We start from the raw sequence: 12,128 nt of genomic DNA, 5'->3' as shown, positions 1-12,128 counted from the left end.
GCCCTCCGCCACACACCGCTTAGTGGCTAGCGGAGTATATGTGTAGATGTAGATGTAGAGAGAGTCCCCATCATCCTTCGTCGAGCCAAACAAGTGGAAACCGGAAGGCGCGACAATTGGACTGCAGGGTGAATTAGGAAAACAGTCCGATGAAGTTGTGTTAGATGCCCTCAGGTGCGCAGATTTGTGTGAGGCCTTGCGTTGTCATGGAGGAACAGAAGTTCGTTTGTGTTTATGTAGTGATGAACACATTGAAGTCGTTTCTTCAATTTTCTGTGGGCACGACAATACACTTCAGATTTCAATCCGGCCGGAGTGGCCGTGCGGTTCTAGGCGCTACAGTCTGGAACCGCCTGACTGCTGCGGTCGCAGGTTCGAATCCTGCCTCGGGCATGGCTGTGTGTGGTGTCCTTAGGTTAATTAGGTTTAAGTAGTTCCAAGTCTAGGGGACTGATGACCTCAGAATAGTGCTCAGAGCCATTTGAACCATTTGAACCAATCAGAGTTCAACCATTAGGGTGGATATCAAACAGAATAACCCCTTCAGAGTCTGAGAAGGCCATCGTCATGACTTCATCAGCTGAGAATGTGCTGTTAACTTTTTCTTCCGAGGAGATATGGTGTGGCGTTACTCTATGGTTTGCTGTTTTGTTTCTGATTCGAAGTGATGAACCAATGTGTCATCGTCTGTGATGATGTGACAAAACATTTTCACGATCAACATCCTAAGGAGTAAGCAATTCTGTAGAGACTGTCCTTCGTTGCTCTTTATGGTGTTCTGTTAGGCAGTGAGGAACCCAGCGGGAACACACCTTTCGGTACCCCATCTGGTGGACGAGTGTGTCAGCATTACCAACTGAGACATACAGCTGAGCAACGTTGTGTTTGATTGTAATTCGTCGGTCGCCTCGAATAACAGTGTCCGCACGTTCCAACATTGCAGGAATCACAAATGTGTGGGGCCAGCCGGCACGTGGGAGGTGGGACAGGTTTGCATGACCTTGTTGTGATGATGACAGACGCCTCGCCCAACGACCCACCGTGCCTTTGTTCACTTCCAGGTCTCCGTAGACATTCTACAAGTGCCTGAGAATATCTGCGATGCTCTGGTTTTCAGCCAAAAGAAACTGAATAACAGCTGTCTCCTTGGAATGCACCTGTGCTACAGACGCCGATTTGTATAGCGCCGCCACTAATCGGAACTTCACCAAGCTATAAGGCTGAAGCGGTAATATTCCTAGATGTCGCACAACAAAATCCACATTTGTTCAACCGGAGTTGGCCGAGAAAAAAAGTTTGTTGCATTACTTATTGAACGTCCTTGTATCTCGGTGTTTGATTACAAAATCGAATCAAATTTACAAAGATTTTGGCAGTCTGAGCTCAATTTTCAAAAGGATGTGCCCCCCCCCCCCCCTGCGCTCTGAATGCGTTCATGTTGCATTAATTATTGAACGCTCCTTGTATCTCGGTGATTGATTTTGGCAGTCTGAGCTCAATTTTCAAAATGATGTTGTCCCTCCCAGTACTGTGAATGCGTGCACTGATTCTGTTGGCAAGGTTGTCATAAAGCCTTGTATCCTCTCGTTAAGCAATCTGGCCCAGGACTGTTGTTACTGGTCCTTGACATCCTCAATACTGACAATGAGATGGAGCTGACTTCCGATCTGGCCCCATACATTGTCTATTAGGGACAGACTCTTGGGATCTCCTTCGCCACAGGAGGTTTCTGGGAGGTAGGTATTGTCTGTACTGCGACAACCTGCTTTGTCCTTCTAAAAAATGGCATCACGATTGTTTCGCATGTTAGGTAACACCTGATGATGCAGGATGTCCGTGATGTACAGCCGTGCTGTCAGAGTTCCCTCAATCATTGCCAGTCATGACCATTGTACAAGGAATAACACCGCTGTGCCTCTCCAAAATACTGGAAGAATGACACCTTTCCTGACGATTTTTATCCAGGGTATTGCAGAAGTCTAATTCACCAGTGAATATAACACAACGTCATAAATCACCTTCCACCCTTTCTGATCACGGCACCAATCCCAACGCAGCGTTTTGTGTTGTGGTGTTAACGGCAGCCTACGCATGGGATGGTAATTCTCCAGTCCGGACGCTGCTAGTATCCAACCAATTGTGCGGGGATGACACAGATGTTTCAGAGAGCCCATTTCTTGTTCTCGGGTGGCAGGCGTTGATGTGAAGGAGCTACGTTGTGCTTGTTGCACAATATGGTGGTCCTCCATTGTGGTGTCAGGTACGATCGACCGAAACCTTGATGAACATGCATACCCGCACCTTCCATGCAGTCCAACGTTGGACAACAGTCACATTCCCCCATAAATCTGTACACTGCATAATTTCACCAGCTGGTCAAATGGAAACGTACAATGAGAACCTTTCAAATTCTGTTAGGTTCCGATAACACTATCTCACACGAGTACGTGGAATTTCGTGTTCTTCATAGTGATCACTCAATAGCTGGTGCTGTCTTCAATCCTTATACCCTCTGCCAGGTCTGGTAATACCGGACACTCTCACAAGTACTGCACTACGGTCGTCATTCTGCCAGTCACGGAGAATTCCAGATCGAATCATTTGCACACGGATCGACCATTCTTCTGGGTGTTTCACTTCATTTGTCAGAGGACTTTACGTCCGTTCGACTTCAGACTTTACTATGGCTCAACAGGAAATAAGAGGATATGAATGGGCAGAGTAACACTGCTGTGTGATCTGTAAATGTGTGTTAATCGCTAAATTATCGTGGGGAAGTCACACTTCATCGTTTATAATACGGATTTTGGAGTTCTTGGCCTAAGGAATTGAAAACGTTGTGGAACCAAGCTGCAGTTTTCATATAGACTTTGATAAACTTCCTCTCATTGATTTCATACCGCCATAAGTGTTGCCTTATCTGAATGTTGGAGAGTATAGCGTGGAGCGTCATTTATAAAGCTGAAACATTCGTTCTGAAGAGTCTGCAATGGTTTCAACTGTACTTCGGCGGCCAGTGACCACACTTACGAACCATATAAGATGGTCGGAAGTATGACGGCACACCAAATAGTCAGTTTCGCGTTGTGTGATTATGCGACACTCTTAAAGAGCGGCAACAGTTGGTACTCTAGAGTCACGAGCTTGTCTGGCAGTTCCGAAGCATCCTAATATAATGAATGCCTGAGTTTAATGTATTGCGATCAACTGGCTCGCTTGTAGCACACTCATGATTTGACGAACCATATGATGTGTAGTATCCGATGATGGAGCTATAATCCCGAAAACTAGTGCTAATGAAATATCATTTGCAACTGAAGCGGATTTCGCAATCTCATCTTCGATTCCCAGTTGCGATAGTTAACCAAAGTAAACTTTGTATACATTTGGTAAGATCGGTCACAACCATTATTGGTCACACTGATTACGTGCAACATCCAGTTCAATTTGTTGTCTGACGTAATAGTGAAGTATTTGACTGAGTCACACCAAGTCAAGTCTATGTCGCCAGCTGTGAGTTGGTGGTTAGCGGCTTAAGCTTTGTGGTGAGCAGAATTGGTAGGTTCTTGTTAGGATTGGTTTTCACCTTCCAGATAGTGCACCACTGGGTGATTTTGACCAGATGTCTCTAGAGGTGCATGTTGTGGTAGCGCTTGAATAGCACAGTGGTTTCGGCGTAAAGGGCGATTCCCCCTCCCGACTGGTAGGGTATGTCGTTGGTGTAGATAGAATACCATGCGGCATCTAGTCAGCACAAGTTTTATACCGCTGCAGTGATTGCCATTCCTGATTAAGACCACTCCTTCCCCCAACCCCCATTCCTCAAGGAACGAAATTTACTTTTAGCATATTGTGTAGTGTCTATTGTGATCGGAGCATACTCTTGGGATGCACGAAACCAAATCCAGGTGCCTATCAGTATGATCATGCAAGTTAACTAAAAACAAGGATACTGTCACACAATGGAAATGTCTTATTTAAATAAATATTAATAGAGGTGACTCAATTAAGCATGAAACAAATAGGTACCACAGCAATCACATAGTTACATTAATGGAAGGAGGGGTCTTTTAGCTTGACTTTGAACGTGAAAACTACCCACTGACGTCTTAGAAAGACCCATTAATAATCGGTTAACGAAATAAAAGCCAAAGTATAACGTTGGCACAGAAGGATAGGGAAGATAAACACGTAGATAACTCGTGGACATAGCCAGCGATTACTTAAGTTCTTAATGAAGTGTAGAAAGTACATGGTAGGATATGAATAAACACAATTAGACTGCCAAAATGCGCACTGAGAGCAAGAAACTGGACGTGTGTCAGTATGATCTCGGACACGCCAACAGAGGGGAGCGAGTTTATTTCGTTTCTAAACTCCTTCGGCGGGCGAGGCGATGTTCCATCTTACCAGTCGATCAGTGTGTATATTACGTGTAAACAGGCTGGCGGTAGCAGCGACACGAAGGTAAGGTTTCAGCTCTCGTTTAGTACTTAGAGCTGGAGTACAGACATGTCTCCAGCGGTAGCAAGGCTGGCCTCGTCATTCATCCCCCCCTGACCAAAGCTTAAAGCGGGGTGTTAATTGTACAACAACCTGACAAGACTCGTATTGTCCACGAGCTACTTGAAACTCGGCTTTCTTGCTGCCAGAGCTGTTAATCGCCGCCCAGTGAGCTCTACATCTACATCTACATTTATACTCCGCAAGCCACCCAACGGTGTGTGACAGAGGGCACTTTACGTGCCACTGTCATTACCTCCCTTTCCTGTTCCACTCGCGTATGGTTCGCAGGAAGAACGACTGCCGGAAAGCCACCGTGCGCGCTCGAATCTCTCTAATTTTACATTCGTGATCTCCTCGGGAGGTATAAGTAGGGGGGAGCAATATATTCGATACCCCGTCCAGAAACGCACTCTCTCGAAACCTGGACAGCAAGCTACACCGCGATGCAGAACGTCTCTCTTGCAGAATCTGCCACTTGAGTTTGCTAAACATCTCCGTAACGCTATCACGCTTACCAAATAACCCTGTGACGAAACGCGCCGCTCTTCTTTGGATCTTCTCTATCTCCTCTGTCAACCCGACCTACTGCGGATCCCACACTGATGAGCAATACTCAAGTATAGGTCGAATGAGTGTTTTATAAGCCACCTCCTTTGCTGATGGACTACATTTTCTAAGGACTCTCCCAATGAATCTCAACCTGGCACCCGCCTTACCAACTATTAATTTTATATGATCATTCCACTTCAAATCGTTTCGTACGCATACTCCCAGGGATTTAACGGAAGTAATTGCTACCAGTGTTTGTTCTGCTATCATATAATCAAAAAATAAAGGATCCTTCTTTCTATGTATTCGCTAGCCGGTTCTAGGCGCTACAGTCTTGAACCACGCGACCGCTACGGTCGCAAGTTCGAATCCTGCCTCGGACATGGAGGTGTGTGATGTCCTTAGGTTAGTTAGGTTTAAGTAGTTTTAAGTTCTAGGGGACTGACGACCTCAGCAGTTAAGTCCCATAGTACTCAGAGCCATTTGAACCAACGCATTACGTTTGTCTATGTTAAGGTTCCGCGTTCCGACGAATGAAAAACAGCGGTAGTCTCCTGCACTTTTCTGTCACGTTATACCTCAGCCAATGGCTCAGAGGTGGGTAGCTACAGCCAGGAGATTTCTTCCATTCCAAGACGTGATTCTGAAAGAAACAAATGAGAAGCTCTGCTAGTAGGCGGAGCGCAAATGCGCGGGCACTACCTAGAATGATAGCTGGAGCTAATCACGATGCTGCATTGTAAAGTTTAAACTGGTTATTCCGAGGCGTCATAACAAACTTTCACATGCACAGAGAGAATCACACCTGCCTAGAGACTTCTTATCTGGCTGAAAGGGCTTCGCCGAAGAATTCGATGTTTTCTGTGATGGATGAATGTGTTCTCCCCATCCCTTCTGCGGAGCTAGTTTGCTGCGGACGAGCCACTGCCAAAAGTGCTACTGTTTTATAGCTGAAAATTACTCTTAATAGAGACTCTGATCTCGCGCATCCATCTTGTGAGCTTTCCGGTCTTCGTAATCACCTCCAGTTACAAAAGAAAGAAAGAAGTGAAGCGAAAAACAACCTCTGGCAATGCATATCTAGATCTGCAACTGCAGAGCAGTACAGTGAACGACTACTTGATCAAGCAACTTTGAATATCGACATTGAAATAAGTTAGTGGACAGTTCAGCGAAAAATGGCCAGGTTACAGTATGTCCTCGGCAACCTCTAGAAAAAGGAGGTTCAGTGATTAACATCCCGTCGATATCGAAATCGTTACAGACGGAGCACAAGTTCTGATAGTTGCAACCATATGGAAGGAAATCGACAGCTACTTTTCGAAGGAACAGTCCCCACATTTGCCTGGAGCGATTTAGGAAAATCACGGGCCGCGAGGCATTAGCCGAGCGGTCTCAGGGGCTCCAGTCATGGACTGTGCGGCTGGTCCCGGCGGAGGTTCGAGTCCTCCCTAGGATAATTTAGGTTAAGTAGTGTGTAAGCTTAGGGACTGATGACCATAGCAGTTAAGTCCCATACGATTTCACACACATTTGAACTTTTTTTTTTTAAATCACGGAAAACTTAAATCAGGATGATCGTACGCACCCCGTGAACTGTCATCTTCCTAAATGTGAGTCCAGAGTGCTAATAACTAGGCCACCTGGATGAGTACCATCTATGGATTCCAAATTATATACAAACAACACGCCATTCTCGGTCGAAAGCCTTTTCTCTGTCAACGAATACACCACCAATGCTCCCTGCTTGACGTAAGATGGATTACTCAATTTGAATATACACTTAGGCGACAAAAGTCAGGGGATACGTCCTAATATCATGTCGAAGCTCATTTTGCCTGGGTCAGCTCAACGTGTCGTGAAATCTACAGGTCGTTGGAAGTCCCTGCACAAATATTGAGTCATGCTGCCACTATAGCTGTCCATAATTGAGAAAGTGTTGCCGGTGCAGGATTTTGTACACGAACTGACCTCTCGATTATCTCCCATAAATGTTCTTCTGGACACAGGTCGGGCGATCTGGGTGGCTAAATCATTCGCTAGAATTCTCCAGAATATTCTTCAAGCCAATCGCGAACATTTGTGGCCCTGTGATATACCACATTGTCATCCATAAAAATTCCATCATTTAATGGCTGCAACTGGTCTCCAAGTAATCGAACATAACCATTTCCAGTCAATGATCGGTTCAGTTGGACCAGAGGACACCGCACACCATAATGCGGCCATCACCACGTTGCACAGTTCCTTTGACGACAACTTGGGTCCATGAGATCCGAGCCACACTAGAATCCTACCATTAGCTCTTATCAACTGAAATCGGGACTCCTCTGATGCGGCCACGGTTTCCCATTCGACTAGGATTCAAAATCAAATGGTTCAAGTGGCTGTAAGCACTATGGAACTTAGCATCTGAGGTCATCAGTCCCCTAGACTTGGAACTACTTAAACCTAACCAACCTAAGGACACCACAGACATCCATGCCCGTCGCAGGATTCGAACCTGCGACCGTAGCAGTAGTGCGGTTCAGGACTGAAGAGCCTAGAACCGCTCTTCCACAGCGGCCGGCGACTAGGGTTCAACAGATATGGTTACGAGCCCAGGAGAGACGCTGCAGGCAATGTCGTGCTCTTAGCAAAGGCTCTCGTGTCGATCGTCTGCTGCCACAGCCCATTAACGCCAAATTTCGCCGCACTGTGCTAACGGATACGTTCGCCGTTTGTCCCACATTGATTTCTGTCATTATAGCACGCAGTGTTGCTTGTCTGTTAGCACTGACGACTCCACGCAAACGCCGCGGCTCTCAGTAGTCAAGACCGTTGGCCATTGCGTTGTCCGTGGGGAGAGGTAATACCTGAAATTTGTGGTATTCTCGGCAACCGCTTCACACTGTTTATCAGGGAATATTGCATTTCCTAACGATTTACGTAACAATGTGTCCCATGTGACAAACTCCAAGAACCATTCCTCGTTGAAAGTCTGCTAATGTCCGTCGTGTGGCCATAATCACCTCAGAATCCTGTTCACATGAATCACCTGAAAATAAATGACAGCTGCGCCAATGCACTGCCCAGTTATACCTTGTGAACGCGATACTACCGCCATCTGTATAAGTGCATACAGCTCATACAGCTGTCCTAGGACTTTTGTCACCTTATTCTATATAGATATATTACTTAACGACTAATACGTTTCATGGTTCATGGTGCACAGATCAGTTGTAGGTCGCCTTTCTGACAGCGTCCAGAGACTACGAAAAATTGATTGGTCTCGCGGTAGTTTTCTCGCTTCCCGAGCACGAGGTCCCGGGTTCGATTCTTGGCGGGATCAGGGATTTTCACCTGCCTCGAGATGGCTGGGTGTTGCTGCGTCGTCTTCATGATCATCATCATTCATCCCCATTCCAGCCCCAGGAAGGCAACGGCAATCATCATCCATTAGGACCTTGCCTAGTACGGCAGTGCGAGTCTCTCGCATCGTTCCCCTACGCTCTGTCGAGAAGCATGGGATTTCATTTGCATATACACTACTGGCCATTAAAATTGCTACACCAAGAAGAAATGCAGTATTCATTGGACAAATATATTATACTAGAACTGACATGTGATTACATTTTCGCTCAATTTAGGTGCCTAGATCCTGAGAAATCAGTACACAGTACAACCACCTCTGGCCGTAATAACGGCCTCATACGCCTGGGCATTGAGTCAAACAGAGCTTGGATGGCGTGTACAGGCACAGCTGCCCATGCAGCTTCAACACGATACCACAGTTCATCGAGAGTAGTGACTGGCGTTTTGTGACGAGCCAGTTGCTCAGCCACCATTGACCAGACGTTTTCAATTGGTGAGAGATCTGGAGAATGTGCTGGCCAGGGCAGCAGTCGAACCTTTTCTGTATCCAGAAAGGCCCGTACAGGACCTGCAACATGCGGTCGTGCGTTATCCTGCTGAAATGCAGTGTTTCGCAAGGATCGAATGAAGGATAGAACGACGGGTCGTAACACATCTGAAATGTAACGTCCACTGTTCAAAGGGCCGTCAATGCGAACAAGAGGTGACCGAGACGAGTAACCAATGACAACCCATATCTTCACACCGTGTAATACGCCAGTATAGCGCTGACGAATACACGGTTCCTATGTACTTTCACCGCGATGTCGCCAAACACGGATGCGACTATCATGATGCTGTAAACAGAACCTGGATTCATCCGAAAAAATGACGTTTTGCCATTCGTGCACCCAGGTTCGTCGATGAGTACACCATCGCAGGCACTCCTGTCTGTCATGCAGCGTCAAGGGTAACCGAAGCCCTGGTCTCCGAGCTGATAGTCGTCCATGCTGTTGCAAACGCCGTCGAACTGTTCGCGCAGGTTGTTGTTGTCTTGCAAACGTACCCATCTGTTGACTCAGGGATCGAGACGTGGCTGCACGATGCGTTACAGCCATGCAGATAAGATGCCTGTCATCTCGACTGCTAGTGATACAAGGCCGTTGGGATCCAGCACGGCGTTCCGTATTACCCTCCTGAACCCACCGATTCCATATTCTGCTAACAGTATTTGGATCTCGACCAACGCGATAAACCGCAATCGCGATAGGCTACAATCCGACCTTTATCAAAATCGGAAACGCGATGGTACGCATTTCTCCTCCTTACAAGAGGCATCACGGCAACGTTTCACCAGGCAACGCCGGTCAACTGCTATTTGTGAATGAGAAATCGGTTGGAAACTTTCCTCATTTCAGCACGTTGTAGGTGTCGCCACCGGCGCCAACCTTGCTCTGAAAAGCTAATCATTTAATTATCACAGCATCTTCTTCCTGTCGGTTAAATTTCGCGTCTGTAGCACGTCATCTTCGTAGTGCAGTAATTTTAATGGCCAGTAGTGTATGTATTGACCGAATTTGAAAATTTAAAATGCTGTCATAATCAACTCATTAGGAGGCATAATGTAATGTCAAATGTTTAACACAGGAAGTCTACTATTACCCTTAGGAACTGTGGATGTGTCTTGAGGCAGTTTCACTGACGTCGCGCAAATTACCCGGACTATATTCATCCAATATTTGAGAATTAGAGCACTTAGCGGCTTCCGACAAATTTTAAAGATGACTTCAAACTTTTTCCTAAAGCTTTCCGCACCCGACGTCAAATACTAAACACATTAAGTTCTTTTTAAAGTAATCAAAAGTATGAAGTTGTTTTATACATGGGAGTTCAGTTCTTCGAAGATTTGGGAGAGGGGGGTGGGTGGGGTTACTTGTTAATACAACCAGGGTGTCTTTTCCTTTGCATGTTTGCATATAAATTACTATTCAAATTGTATACGTCCCGGCTAGTTGCTCCCGCGTTTTTCTTCCCGTCAAAAGATGGCGGTACTTTTGCCAGTCCGGTCTACCTGTTTGTTCCCTCCCTTGTGTACTCTTCTCCGTGGTCTGCGCTAGCTGGTGGTACATCGCGTCCTATACTCTCGGTCGCGGCTCTTAGCGTCACACTCTGTGCCCTCATTCCGTACTTCTTTATACAGGCAGTCGCCCGAGTATTCTCTGGTGTCACTTTGGCATTTACTTTTACCACACGTAGTCCGATCGCTGTTTTCTAAAAATGTTATATGATACTTCTTTTTTGATTCTCGTATGTACTATTGGGTGTAAAAATTATTATTACTTTCAGTCTGTTGTTTACTTTCAGTATCATACCCGATGACAGGCATGTAATAGCCCGAAACCGGTCGTGGTTCAAATGTGTTCCAATGTGTGTGAAATCTTATGGGACTTAACTGGTCGTGGTCCAAGCATTGAAAAATAAAAAACCGATATTTTCTATCCCTACTATAATGCTCACTTTGCGGATGTTCCTCTGGCAGAACTGTTTGACTAAAAGAGGTAGTAGTTTAGTAGGACACATCCTGAAACTTCAATGGAATGTCGATTTCGTAATGGAGGGAAGCGTGATGGGTAAAAACTGTACAGGGAGACCATATCTGGGCTGCATTAATAAGGTTCAAATGGATGTACGTTGCTGTAGATATACAGGGATAAAGAGACCTGCACAGGATAGACTAGCAAGGAGAACTGCATCAAACCAGTCTTCGGACCGAAGAGTGCAACAACATCAAATACTATTTCACTTAATAATGACTCGAAGTTGATATTCTGTCGACAGAGGTTGCACTACTTATACATATCGTAACTAATGCGACAAGCTCTTTAGCTGTTTTTTCTTTTACTTTTAAACAAGAACCTCATTGATTTGAAAGCAATTCTCTTATCACATCCACACAGTGCGTTAGATCTAATGAAACGGGATGTACGAAACCTTACCCAATGGCGGGAAGTATCTCTCCGAAAACTTTCGTAAATAATCAGAAGCGAAAGGCATATTTGTTGGACGTGACATTCTAAAAATGTTTCGATATCAAATCTGAATGAAAAATGACTGTCAAGAAAAACTGCCCGTCGGACCCCCTCAGATTTAGTGGAAAAATGGCCCAGTGGATACCCCGTAAAAAACTGAACACAGATCAAGCATGAAAAAAAGGAAGAAAGTGTACTGTACTGTGAAAAAAGAAGCAAAACAGAAACAGTGGACAATTCAAACTCAAGATGTGCAACACCGAGTAAATTGCAAGAACCACGGCGTCGTGGTTGTGTGGCCATGGTGTTGGACTGCAAAGCGGAAGATCCGTCTTGAAATATATCTCGTGCCTCCCTTTTTTTCAGGATATTATGAACTCCCCATCCGGTCGTATACATATCTGTTCTCCTGTAGTCTTGGCAATTGTCATACTACGGGTGTACATTGATTAGAGTGTGAGTCACGTGTTAAGAATATAGTACTGTTGCCAAGTAAGCGCGATGAATAGTGAGAGCAGGCGCATAGACCTCCACACAAGTGAAAACGACAAATAAACAAGATTCAGCAATGTTACAACAAACAAATTCAAGAGTCAAAACTTTCAAAATGGAACCCAAGAGTGATAAAATGTGGTACTTGTGTAGGACAAATAGGATGTATTACGTCTCGAGGTTCCTTCCTTACACATCGCTGTTGCAAACGGATGTTAC

The sequence above is a fragment of the Schistocerca gregaria genome, chromosome 7, assembly GCF_023897955.1.
Source record: "Schistocerca gregaria isolate iqSchGreg1 chromosome 7, iqSchGreg1.2, whole genome shotgun sequence".
NCBI lineage: Eukaryota > Metazoa > Arthropoda > Insecta > Orthoptera > Acrididae > Schistocerca > Schistocerca gregaria.
Note: the sequence above shows the minus strand (reverse complement) of the source record.